This window comes from Diospyros lotus, chromosome 12, assembly GCF_014633365.1.
Source record: "Diospyros lotus cultivar Yz01 chromosome 12, ASM1463336v1, whole genome shotgun sequence".
In the NCBI taxonomy this organism is placed as follows: Eukaryota; Viridiplantae; Streptophyta; class Magnoliopsida; order Ericales; family Ebenaceae; genus Diospyros; species Diospyros lotus.
Genome location: NC_068349.1, coordinates 17,921,954 through 17,932,855, shown reverse-complemented (window position 1 = coordinate 17,932,855; position 10,902 = coordinate 17,921,954). Strand labels below are relative to the sequence as shown.

At 36.0% G+C, this 10,902-nt stretch overlaps 1 pseudogene; it reads left to right on the top strand.

Annotated features, from left to right (window-relative positions):
• Nucleotides 1–5,506, top strand: part of LOC127787400 (beta-adaptin-like protein B) — a 48,106-nt pseudogene extending 42,600 nt beyond the window's left edge.
• Nucleotides 5,507–10,902: the final 5,396 nt, after the last annotated feature.

Below are 10,902 nucleotides of genomic sequence, written 5' to 3'. Positions count from 1 at the left end.
GCTGAGATCTCCTTAGACACAACATTAAGAACCACGAAATAACCATGTTATTATTTCTAATCCAAGCATTTAGAAGGAAATCATCACCTGAAGGACGCTTGATCAACTGTCTATAAACCCTAACTTGTTCTTGATAGATAAGGCAATCATCATCAAATGACTCCAAGATGCGTAATTATCCCCTGTCAAGGGTTAGAAACCAAAATAAGTCCTGGACTATCAAATATGCAAGAAGAAAGGACTCAAACCATTGTCAATGGAAGAATCGAGCCTTGACAAGGAAGAACATAGATTAGGGTTTTTCCATCGCATAGAATGAACAAACAATTTGGCAAAAGAGAGAAAGTAATAAAAAGACACAAAATAGAGGAGATCGTAAGACTTGCGATCACCGGAGAAGATAATCGATTGCGGATCTCCGAACAAAGGAGATTCACAAGCAATGGGAAAAAAACGTAGATCTCTGAACAAAGGAGATTCGCACTGATCACCGAAAATGAGAGCATAGCGTCGAAATCAACAAAAATGAGAAGCGAAACAAGCAAAAGGAAACCTAGGGCACGACATTGAAGATACGGAGAAGAACCCTAGGGCTTTAGTAACCGCTCTGATACCATGTATTACAAAAACTATAGAGAGTTGAAATGCTTCATCAATCTGGTTTATTCATTTAGATCTCAACCTTAAATAGTAAACCAAATCCTATATGATTAACTACAAAATGCCATTGATTAAAACAACAAGAAGTAATAAAAACTAACTAAGTACAACACAACAAAATACACCACTATCACAAACTACAAAATAAACCAATACAATAGATACTAATACTTAACCTGTTGACTGATACTGGTACGGTAAGTAGAAAGGCGATTGACACTCCTATTGAGCCTAATCACAGACTGGTGATGTTCCTGAAGATGGTGCAGTAGACAAAGAATCCTATCAGAGGCTTGTAGGGAGACTCATTTACCTATCACATACACGGCTAGAACATTGCTTATGCAGTGAGTGTGCCAGTCAGTTTATGCATAGTCCTAAGAGACTCACCTAAAGACTGTGCACAAGATCTTACATTATCTCAAAGGGACTCCTGGTAAGGGTATATTATTCAAAAAGGGGGTAGGATTGTTTCTTGAAGCACAAATAGATGCAAATTATGCAGGGTCACTTATTGATAGAAGTTTACTTCAGGTTATTGCACATTTTTGGGAGGAAATCTTGTGACTTGGAGAAGTAAAAGGCAAAATGTTATGGCTCAGTCCAGTGCTAAAGCAAAATTCAGGTCAATGGTCCTAGGAGTATGTGAATTACTATGGATTAAGATTCTATTGGATGACTTAAGATCAAGTGGATAGCTCCTATGAGACTCTATTGTGACAACAAATCAATCATTAGCATTGCACATAATCCAATTCAGCATGATTGGACAAAACATGTTGAAGTGGATAGGCATTTCATCAAAGAGAAACTAGATAATGGATTGATACCTCTCCCTTTGTACCTATGGGAGATCAGCTTGCAGGCATCTTAACAAAAGGTCTACCTGACCATGTGTGTTAAAGGTTATTGAGCAAGATGAGAATGCATGACATACACTCACCATCTTGAGGGAGCGTTAGAAATACCCGAGAGATTACTATCCATATTCGGGATTGATATGGGGATTGATTTCGGTTGATTTATCTTTCTATATTTCTTCTGAGAAGATTATATTTGACTGCATTTTTAATTGTATCCTAAATTGTAAATATTTCCCAATCTAGATTAGGAAACTGTCTAATTAGAAAACTGCCTATATGGGTGAATAGGTTGTATATATATTTCTTGTAATCTTACAATGAAAGTGAGATTGGATTTTCCTTCATTTTGACACTACATGCTTTTCCTCATGCCTTTCGACCTGGCTAGGACCATTACACCAAAAATGGCTCAGTAATAAAGGCTGTAACCAAAAATGTCTATCCAATCTATGAGCCTTGAAGCAGTGGAATGGAATGGGATTTAGCTTTTATTCACATTGGAGGTTTTGCCTTTAACTTGAACCTGCATTTGCAAATTTTTGGCTGAATTGAAAGGATCATGCAATGATTCACCTTTTCCACATTAAGGGACAGGATAAAATTAAATTTATTGTCAACTCTTTCTTTCCATTTTCTATTCCTGTTTATGTTCCAATTGAATCATTTATTGGATGAATTGCAATCCAAACTAGATTAAATACAAACATTAGGTCCATATCTATCAGGATTTCAGGAATTCATATATAAGGCCCCTCTTGAAGGATTAAACATAGGTGCAATACAATGCAATAGCAAAGGTCTGTCTTTTTCTTTCTTTATTTCCCTTATTTTTTTTCAAAAAGATATTACCTGCACTACTAGGGTGCCAACTGATTACTAAATCTTGTGCATTCTCTTGAACTTGTTAGTCAATTCAAATAATTCCTGTTATTTTATTTTTTCTTTTACTTATTGTAGAATTCTAGCTGTGCATCAATGTCCTTTATGCTTTCTATCTGCTAGTGCCGTGAATGAAGAATGGACTGCTTAGGCTTATCATCTTATTCGGAAGAAGTTTATCGCCTTTAGAGATATCTTATTTATCTATTCATGTATTATGTTTATCTTATGAATTAATCTAGTGTATAATCTAGTCCTAAAAAATAGGAGTCCTCATCCTAATATCTAGAAGCTAAATTCTAGGAGATTTTTTAGGAAATCTTAGCCAAAGTTCATGTATATATTGTAATCTATTCTCTCGGATTTGAGTAAGAAAAGAGAAGGAACAAGAAGTCCAGTTTCTTCACTTATTATTATTTTTTTGGTCAAGTTTTGATTGAAATACTTGCATCGCATTCTACAAGCTCTGTTCTTAGTTCAGCTATGATCATAGTTCTTAAAAGAGACTACATTTTTTATTTCTTTTTTGTTGATTTTCACTACATGCAATTCTTGATAGGTTGTATTGAACAGTGCCACTGTGGAGACTGACAATCCAGATTTACGAGATCGTGCGTATATATATTGGCGTCTTCTTTCAACTGATCCTGAGGTGTGCAATGGCTATACCAGTTTGAGTTTGCTTTTCACATGTTTGATGTGCATGCTGTTCCCATTCGTTTCTTTCCTTTCGTCCCCTCAACTGGCACCCCTGCTTATACTTCATTGGGAACGTAGTTGCAAGAATTAACTAACCCTTGCAAAATGCGGTGCTTGTCACAACTGACACCAAAGAAATTTAAACCCTGTGTCAAGCCTTCTTTTTCAGCTAAGATGCTATTGTACTTCTTCTATGCCATTTGAGTGGTTTATCTCTGGAGACTTCAACTTCCAGGGAGGGGTGCATTACAATATTTGCAGCTTAATTCATTGGGACTTCCTAGACTCTTGGAGACTTTCTGTGAATAGAACTATCCTTTTGACCATAAACCATAGCGTCCATTCTAAATCTACCTTTTCTTTTCACACAGGCCGCCAAGGATGTTGTGCTGGCTGAGAAGCCTGTAATAAGTGATGACTCAAACCAACTTGACCCTTCTCTTCTGGATGACCTTCTTGCCAATATTGCCACTCTGTCTTCCGTGTATCACAAGCCTCCAGATGCATTTGTAACTCATATGAAGTCAGTCCAGAGAACTGAAGATGATGAGTACCTCGACGGAAATGAAACAGGCAACTCTGAGTCACCTGCTCATGCATTGGACAGCTGCATGCATCTACCACCACTTCAAGTAGCGTTCCACAAGCAGTAGATAGGCAACTGTCACCTGCTCCTGCTGCCCCTGTGCCAGATTTACTTGGTGATTTAATCGGTCTTGATGATAACAAAGGTGATGATGGAAACAATGCAATTGTATCTGTTGATCAGCCCACGTTACTTCTTGGGTAAGTATATTGTGCTTTAGTGGTAGTCATGCTTTTGCAATTTATATGGCTGTAAATTTGACAATGAGTAAAATGTGGTCAATTACAGCTGGTAAATTACAGCTCTCTATTCTAATGAAGGCACTAACATAGAGTTCTGACTATAATCACAGTCCTCATTTGCCCGTTTTACTACCGGCCTCAACTGGTCAAGGTTTACAGATCAGTGCGCAATTGGTACGAAGAGATGGGCAGATATTTTACAGCTTATTCTTCGAGAACAACTCACAGATTCCTCTTGATGGTTTTATGATTCAATTCAACAAGAACACGTTTGGTCTTGCTGCTGCTGGACAACTCCAGGTAATTTTTTACTTGTGGTTATGAATCAAATTTTACCAAAGATGGAGCATTAATTTAGTTTTCTAATTGCTAATCAGATCCCGCAATTGCAACCTGGAACTTCTGCAAGGACTCTTCTACCTATGATTTTGTTTCAGAGCATAGCTCCCGGTCCTCCAACCACCCTTCTGCAAGTTGCTGTGAAAAATAATCAACAACCCGTGTGGTATTTAAATGATAAGATATCGTTGCTGGTATTTTTCACTGAAGATGGGAGGATGGAGCGATCTGCTTTTCTCCAGGTAAAAAAAATTTAAATAAAGACTATACGAAAATGAACAAAACCACTCTACTCCCAATATCCTCCACCTGAATTGCAAGACATGAATGCATGCTTTGGAATATTGGCACTAGATAAATTTTTAACTTTTCCGTGGTTGTGGATATTTCATGAATTCTTATTAGTTACTGCCAATGCATGTAAGAATCTTGTTTGATCTGGAAGTCATATTCAACTACAGAAACTTCGATGGAGGTAGCAACTGGCCCCTGATGCTTTTTTCATATTTTGCAGACATGGAAATCCTTGCCTGATTCAAATGAGTATCAAAAGACTTTCCAGGCATAGTTATGAACAGTGTGGAAGCAACCTTAGACAAGGTAACTGTCTCAAATATGTTCTTCATCGCAAAGCGTAAGAACGCAAACCTGGAGGTGTTATATCTCTCTGCGAAGATCCCTCGAGGAATCCCCTTCTTGATTGAAGTCACGGGAGTGATCGGGATCCCCGGCTGAAATGTGCAATCAAAACTCCAAACCCTGAAATGGCTCCTCTTTTCTTCGAAGCAATTGAGAATCTCCTTAAGAGTTGATTTCTGAATCTTGTCTTGCTTGTCCCCTGTTGTTGAAGTTTTGTTGCTTTTTGTTTTGTCTTGTCGTGGTTCAGCCATTATTTATTGGGCATCAAAATTCTTGAATTTTCATTTATGGTGCACTGTGTGGATTTCTCTTCCTTTTCTTTGTCCATTTTAATTTGTTTGAGATCAGTTGGAAAAGGTCTTCATTTGGGATTGTTCTTGTATTCATATCTATATTTGTCCAAGATTGTTGGTCTTAGGATTACATTGTAACTACTTTAATTGTGGATTGTGAGTGGTCTCGTAGAGCTCAAATAATTTAGGTGTATTATTGTGTTGTATTAGTTTTTGGGTGAGTTAAGGGAAAAACCTCGGTGTTGTGTAAAAGTTTCTTAGGTGAGCTTGTTGGAAAACCTAGGTGTGGTTTTAGTGGTATCTCAAATGTCGGGTTGACCTTGAGAGAGTGGAGTAGGTGTTGAGACACCGAACCACTATATATTCTTGTGTTATTATTGTTTGTATATTTATATTGCTATCACACCAAATAACATATATATTTATAACAAGTATTTTCTTTGTATAAGAAAAACTCAAGAGTTTTTAAAAAGAAAGAATTCGGTTGAATAAGTTTTTAATCACTCAATTCAACCCCCTCTTGAGTGGCCATTTGTGTGTCAAGGACCAACAAGTAGCTCCTTATTGTGCACTTTCTAGCCTCCAATTAACTCATTTCTTATCCGTACTAACCCCCCTAACGTAATCCCAATTGATAATAATGCCATAAGATCCTAAGAATAAGAACATGACCTATGACATATATGACACAATAAGAGAATGTATTGTATCTACATCAAGGGAACACTAACATCAATTACTAGACAACAAAAACATATCTTAGTTAGGCTATTCCTTCTTTCGCATCCATAGGCTGTAGCTAGGACCTATCAATAATAGTAGGACATGGTGGTTGAAGCAATGCTAGCTGTAGAGCTATTCCTTGGACTACGGGCACTGTAAGCCCTTGCCCTTCGTACTGCGTGGGAAAGCCCAACAAGTGTTGGCTTTGTGGCCCTCTTGGCCTCACCAAAAATGTCACATTTCGAACAGGCGTCACGCCTAGATACCGAGGCAACTCTTCCTAATATGTCCTCGTTAACCACCATGGAAACATGCCAACTCCACGTCTTGGTTCCAAGTGCAATTTTTCATCACATGTCCCCTTTGACCACAGTGGTAACAAATCCCTTTACCAAATTGACAAGGTCCCTTATGCCTCTTATTGCAAAAGTTACATATTGTTCCTTCCACTATTTTCTTGCCTTTTTGTTTCCTTTTCTTACCGTCATCATGGCCTTGGGAGATGATCGTCCCCTCCTGAGCTGCATGCCCTATATTGCCTTTGGCTAGGTTACCCTTGGCCCCCTGCTGTTCTGAATTCTACCCTAACTGATCAATGGAAAACATATCCCCTATCCCTATCGCTACTATTGAGGTCATCCGCATCCCTATTATCACTTAACACAAGTCTCCGTTAGACTCCCCTGGAGTCTCTAGTACTGGTGCTTGCATAAGTCGACCATGGCCTCGACCCTACGTAGGTGGCTCTCCCTGCGTGCACTCATCTTTCTTACACTATTCTCGATATATACTATCATTCTCTAGACTCTTGGGGTATTACATGAATTATTCCACCTTATAAAATGAAATAGAAAAAAATAAATGCAACATATAAAAAATTTAATATTTATTGTCAAGCAAATGTAAATTTGTATATGCTACTAATGTGATCCATAAGGGTTTTTTTCATCACTGTGTTGCTGCCATCGTTAGTTCTGAATTGATCAAATAAATTTATCAGACATGATTAAGATGTTTCATGTTTTTTTTAATTTTGTGTCTGAATTAAAAATTTTTGTCAAATGTTTCGTGTTTTTTTTAATTTGTTTGAATTGAAAAATTTTCAATTTAGAAGCAATCAGTAAGCATCTTAAAAGTTATTCTTTCCATTAATTTTTTTTTTTTTTTCTTCTTTTTATTTTATTTTGAATATTTGAAGCAAAGAAGGCTACAATTTTATTACAAAAAAAAAAAAAAAAAAAGAATCACTCAAATATCAACTTTTTCAAATTGAAAAGGAAATTTTCATATTAGTCACAATATTTTCGCATTATAATTTGTGTCGAAACCCTAGAAAAAATTATTAAAGATACGAAAAAATCTTATTAAAAATTATCTTTCCATTATATACTTTTTTCTTTTTTGATTTTATTTTATTTTACTTTATTCAATTATGTCACAAAATATAATAATTCAATTCTAAAGTGTTTCAAACTAAAAATCTAGATTATCATTTCATTATTATTAGTTACATAATACAAAGATAAAGACGGACATAAACAGACCTGCTGATCGGCGAATATCATCTCTATGTTGCTAATCTAATCCTTGTCGTCGTAACCTAGAACTTTCCATAGTCTCACAATCCGAATCTTGAGCTTCTATTGAGTCTTGTGTGAGTTTATGTCGTCGATGTTATTCATCTGATCAACCATGATTTTTTTTTTTCTTTTATTTATTTGCTTCTCAAACGAAGCTACTGTGAATGTGTGTGCATTTTCTGATATGTTACACTGTTTCATTTAGAAGGAAGGAACTAGTGTAGCACAATTATATAACTTCAGTCAAAGTGTGTAGAAAACGAAGAGCAAGCATGCAATAAAAAAACATGTATATCAATTATGAGCCAAATATTATCATATTAAAAATAAAAATATTATTATAAAATATTTAATATATATAATATATAATATATAATATAAAATTTTAAAGTGTTGAGAAATCATATTTTCTGGTTATGAGCCAGTAGAAGATCGTTATTTAAAAAAAATGTGCAATCAATAATTACCTTAGAATAACTTTGAATTTTTAATAAGCTAATCAAAACAAACTAATATACCACCCAATCAATAAATCATATTCTTTTGAGAATATCACAGAAATATGTGTTTTCCTATGCTATATTGCCTACAAATTTTCATGTATTGATGTGTATTTGTTTTGAAACTGTAACTTATTAAATCCATTATGATAAGACGGTTGCATTAATCCCCATAGTTTTTCGTGTATTGATGTTATTTATTTTTTGAATTTGCAACTTATTAAATTCATTAAGGGAAACATAAAAAAATTGTGGAAAAATTAATTCCATTATTGGAAAACTCTTGTATTATTGCCTAATGTTGTTGTGCATTTATATTATTTTTTAAATTGCAACTTATTTAAATCCATTATTGAAAAGCAAAACAATTATGAAAAATTAAATTCATTATCATAGCACTGCATTATTTGTTCTCTCTTGGAATTCTAATTACTCATCAATTAGAGATTATTCATTAAAGTCTTGCTAATAAATGCCTATTTGTATATAGTGAAGGCGTTTTGAATTTTCAATTCTAAAACTTATTCTTTTTTCGAGAATCATAGAAAACATAAATATGGAAAAATACATCCGGCCGGTACATTAATATTTATTAGAATTTTGATTACTTATTATCCATTTTCGCTGTATTTTTATATATTAGAAATCTGACTTCTCATCAGCTGGAGTTGAAGAATAATATTGCTGTAATAAATTCTAATGTGTATATGTGGATGACATTTATGGAGAAAAAAGTTATTGACTTTGCCGTAATAAATTTCTAATGTGTATAGTGAAGACGTTTTGAAGATATTATAATTATCTTTTTATGCTTAACTCTATGTAAAAGATAATAATAATAATGAATGTAACAAATTAAATCATTATGAGCCAAATATTATCATGCTAAAACAATATGATAATATTATAAAATATTTAATATATATAATATATAATATAAAATCCATTATTGGAAAACTCTTGCATTTTAATACACATATTAAAATGTGCCTTTTCTTTTAAATTGTCAATTCTTAAAATTATTCTCTTTACCGAGAATCATAGAAAAAAGAAATATGGGAAAACACATTCGGTCGGTACATTAATTTTTATTGAAATTCTGATTACTCATTCTCCATTTTTGTGCTATATTTTTATACATTGAAAATTTGACTTCTCATCGACTAGAGTTGGAGAATTAAATTGTTGTAATAAATTCCTAATGTGTATATGTGGACGACGTTTTTGGAGAGAAAATATAAGTACCCACCCCCCGCCCGGATATTCGAACCACCGGACTACTCAAACGGGAGCGCCTACGGAAGCGAAGAATGGAACATAAAACAGAAACTACCCTAGTATGCATACACGAAAATAAGAACAGCGGAAGCGAAACTAAACACATGCATGCACTATGCGTACCTCGCTAACACAGCGGTCACATGATAAATAAATGAACACAGACTCCTGTGTCGATATACACAAGACTCGAGGAAAGACCTGGCATAGTAAAAATAATAGAGTAAATCCTATTGAACTATCAGAGTGGACCGGGACTGATGGACTGCCTGTACACCATACCGACTCTTTCGCTAAAAGCTGACTCCCTTGCCATGGCCTACGCTGCTATTACCTGGAATGATGGAAAGCAAAGTGAGTTGAGAGACTCAACAAGCATAAAGAAAGAAAGGCTGAAGGCTGAACATATCCAGAAAACTCTCCCCAGAATAAACCCCCAGGTACATACAAGCCATGACACGCTACAACACGATAGTATAGCATAATAAAAGCACATATCGGTCATTGGGCCCCACACAAGACACACGGCCCCAAGTCCCATACCAACCTGTCGCTGCCCTGAAAGGCAACATGTATCTCCAGCAAATCTGCGCGCGCGTTATCTCGGGTCAGTGCTCTCGTCACCCGTGTGTTCGTGTCGGTACAACCCGACACCCAAGCCATAGGCTTCCTCGGAACGGTCCTCCCCGTCCGAGAACTAATAACTACCAGTAACCATGTAATGCACATAAAAATGCAATGGCGTAGTGAGCATCAACGTGATACACTAGTGCCCATACATCCAGGCATCAGGCCATGCTCCGCCCACATAGTAAACCACATGCGATGCATATGCCCGTGCTGGATGCAACCTAACCAAGCTAGAATGACCGTGTCCAAGCATACTTAATAAATGAATACCCCAACATGCATCCCTTACCCATGTGCATATCAAATCATGAACAGTAATACAATGTATCTAATCATGCAGTAAATCACATACCGGCAGAGTTAGTCAGCAGTGCCTGGCACCGGTCAACGGCCAGTGACTAGAATGTCCACCCGACGGTCCACTTTACGTACAATAGTCTACCCCCAACGTCACCAAACAGCTGACCCCTGCCCCATTGCTCAATAACTCTAACCGAACCATAAACAAACTCGAAAACCGTAAATAAACCCGTACGTCTAGAAACCTAGTCCCCAAGCTGGGTTCGGCATCATTCCAAAAGGAATGAGAGCGTACAAACCCCCGTAGGCACACAATAAATAAAACTCTAGAAGTCTCGGATTTAATTTAAATTAGAACAAATGAATAACAACTTAATAAATGATACTAGACGCCGAATTAGAGTAAGGGAGGGCGTAAAATACGAGAAGTCACGAAGTCTCTCCCGGGAATTAAAGAACAAGAGAAGAGGGTTAAGAACTTGCCTTTACAGGGTTGTTTCCTGCCTTTCTTGCACTCCCGCTACGAAGTAAAACGTTTTTCTAGCAATTAATAAAATCATGACTCACATTAATTAAATCTAACCGTGTGATATAAATAATTTAACCGTCTAAAATCCCACGTAGGCGCACCACAAATAAAATCCCAATAAGTCTCATATTTAATTTAAATTAAATCATACTAATAAAATCC